At 32.8% G+C, this 3511-nt stretch overlaps 1 pseudogene; it reads right to left on the bottom strand.

Annotated features, from left to right (window-relative positions):
• Positions 1–225: 225 nt before the first annotated feature.
• On the bottom strand, positions 226–2540 carry LOC149515385 (DNA topoisomerase 3-beta pseudogene; annotated as a pseudogene).
• Positions 2541–3511: the final 971 nt, after the last annotated feature.

The raw sequence follows: 3511 nt of genomic DNA, 5'->3' as shown, positions 1-3511 counted from the left end.
TTAAAGCATTTGAAAGATTTTTTCAAGGAAAATTGATACTTTCAACTTTTCCTAAATTGTTTGTTTTTTCTTTTTCTCGTTTGCTTTTCTCTTTCTTAGACTTACAGTCAGGGCACTTTTTTCCTTGCTTTTTCCCACCAGCTGGTGACTCTACACGATGGTCTACTGCATGTTGTTGCTCTAAACACAAGCTATGCCAATTTTTCTATTTCACTACGAATTTTCTTACGTGTTTCTGATCTTTAGATTTTTTTTTGTGATTCCTTTCTGATCTCTCTGTTCTATTTTCGTTCCTCTATTACTGTTGCTTACGTATTTGCAGTCAAGAGACACAGTTCTTATAAAATGTTGACAGACATACTGATACAATCTCCAAGCATGGCTTTCAAGAATATCTTCGGTTGCTGGTTGCATTGGAGTTATAGGAGGATGATCACCAACATCTGTTCCTGAGTGTGGTTTATGATAACCTTCAACAAGCAATCTTTGGACATAGTCACTCCACAGTGGATTGTTTTCTAGCACCTTAAATGTGCTTTTGAAATCAAACGATGAAGGATATACTGTACTTTTGGTTCATGGATAGCTTATGAAACATTGTGTATATAAGCGTTCAGCAATTTGCATGGCCGTCTGAGGTCCAAAGCCTAATGCACTTGAAGCAACCTTCAAAAGATTCACTGTGTTGAGACCAGAAGGTCGACCTTTGCTTTCCCATTTTTCTGATACATCAGTTACTTCAAGAATTCCATCATCTGTCACCAACTTTTGGAACATTGTTGCAACATCTAAGTCAAACAACTTTTGACGTTTCCATTCTAGATGAAGCTCATAACCATTCCAAATAATATAGGGATTAATGCCCAAAACTTTTCGGGCTTAAAAGTATTAATTTACAAATATCGCTGCACACAAAACCCAAGTGTAGGGGTTTGACATGGTCCATAGCTAAAATAAGCAATTAATTAGCAGATTAAATAGTTACGCCCAAGCTGAAAATAAACAAAATCATTTTTATGAAATAGTCAGAATAACTCTAGAGAATGAGAATGAATTAAGACCAAAAAATCAACATTGCCTAGGCTAAAAGTAAAAGGTAAGGCTAAAAGCATAAAATTATGTCAGTAGACAAGTAAAGCCCTAAACTTTCATATAGTTAGTTAGAAAGAGAAACCTAGAGATGAAGCTCACTAGATCAATATCCAGAAAACAAAATTGTGAATAAGCAAAGGTAAAAACACCACCAAGAATGACATGCCAGCATGCATGGCATATGATATGGTAAATCAATCAAGCTTGAGTTTAAAATAAACGCTTTTGATGATGAAGCATATTAAAGCAACAATTGTTAATTAATGGTTAAAGAAACATAGGTGAGAGCTGAAAGAGAAATTAACCATACAACATATAAAAAGAGGATATGAGAAGATAAAACATAGGAATGACATTCCTGACCTTACCACTCAGAGACTGTGTAGTTAATTAAGTTATCAAACTAGCAAGGGTACAAACCTAGTGCAACAATGAATTTCGATGTCAGTAGAATATTATTACAAACAGAACTACAATGTAACCTAGACTCCTGGTATAAGCATATGAGAATTGCACAAACTTCACACATCCTTGGTGAGGATATCATAATTATGGAAATAAATGCAACAAAAACAAATGATGCATGGAAACCCTAAAGAAAAATACATAATAAACTATAAAATGCTAGGGAAGAGATGAAAGAACCAACAAGATAACCCTGGAGTCAAGATTCCCATATTTTCCTTAAAAATAACTAGTTTGAAATCAGGTAAATGCAATAGCAACTTTTAAATCTATCTCTTACTGAGCATCCACAGCCAATGCCTATGTCTATTCGGTTCTACTAGATTGTCCATAGCCTTCAAGATGTCTTTCTCGGTCACAGAAGAAAACCTAGCATGATAAACCCTTTTCTTTGCCTCATTCACATGAAATCCCATAAACTTAATGACTTCAAAACAAATGTTTTCTCCTTCATGATCACAATCCAACCATAATACCAAATGACCACAACCACGAGCCTCTTGACTTAAATGTCTCAAAATATGGGCCTTTGGGTTTGATTCTGTCTTGATAACTGATGCTTGAAATAGGTCTAGAAGATTAGTGGCATTCCAGTCTTGATAAGAAGCTAGAAAATCTACACTGACTACATGTCCAATAACTGAAGTCACTTTGAAAGGAGCATGAAACCCAAGAAAAGGCCCGTTGAACTCATGGACATCTGTACTGCCCCTCCTTATCGTCATTTGGCCATGAGAGAGTACAAAAGCATTGGAAAAAATGATGCTAGGCTTCTCCGCAACCATGAGAACTTTGGAAGGAGGAGACATTTTTCTAATTTCCAGTTTTACTATTCTTTCTTAGGTTTTAGCTTGTTGCTTCTGTTTTTTGTGTTTTTCCCCTTTTTTTTATTTTCGTTGCTTTGTGGCTGTTTATAGGACCAGATCAGAAGAATTTTTGATCAGATCAAAGTCCTCATTCGATTGGGTTATCAAAAACTTAGGACTTATCCTACCTCATATTAAAACCTATAGGAACTCTACAACCTCCAATTTAGGACCAAAGATATAATTTTTTTATTTTTTATCGCTAAATCTTGTTAAACTAATGATAAATCTAATAAAAAAAATAAATCAACTAAAAAAAATCAAAGAAAAATAAAAAAATAAAAGTCAATTGGGCCTACTAGTTGGATCCTAATCGAGTCCAATGGGCTTAGACCCAAACCCTATTGGACTAGGCCAATGGGCTTGGGTCCGGACTAAATAGGGTGTCTATATATTATGACACTTCTTATCCATTTTACACCAAATGATACAAATTTTAAACTTTTCCTCACTTATTTATATTACGTATTTGTTTTTTTTTTTTCTTAATTTTAGCTTTTTTTATATATTTACAAAACAATAATTAACTAAAATTTTATGTAGCTTACTTATGAATTTACGTTACAATAATATCTTATTATAGTTGTTTTTACCTTCTATTATGGTTAAAATTGTTACAACTCTTTCTTAATGTATGTTACAACACTTTTTATTCATTTTATGTTAAATGATACGAATTTTATGATTTTTCTCACTTATTCACGTTACCTTTTTTTTTTTTTTAACTTTTAGTTATTTTGTTTATATATTTACAAAAACAATTCAAGGCTGTTGAAAGTGTCTCAATCTCACCAATTCAAGGTCAACATGCAATTGATGATGTTCCCAAGCTAATAAATGTAAGTTTTAATAAGTTTTATGAATCTTTATCCTCTTTAGTTAGAGAATGATTTATAAACACTTTAGTTGCTTGACTATGGGGCTCTATAGTGTTAACTCTTTTGTTTTCCTCTATTCCAATGTTTTATTATTTTGTTAGAGCTATTATATTATAATATTGCTTGCATTTTTGTTTCTTAACATACTATTTTGAACTTTTTATCTCTCTTTTTGCTAATCAATGTATCTTATAGCAAGACCTACACTTT

Source organism: Durio zibethinus, chromosome 13 (genome assembly GCF_047325235.1).
Source record: "Durio zibethinus cultivar Kanyao isolate XHJ-2024 chromosome 13, ASM4732523v1, whole genome shotgun sequence".
Taxonomy (NCBI): Eukaryota; Viridiplantae; Streptophyta; class Magnoliopsida; order Malvales; family Malvaceae; genus Durio; species Durio zibethinus.
Note: the sequence above shows the minus strand (reverse complement) of the source record. Positions and strands in the feature narration are given on the sequence as shown.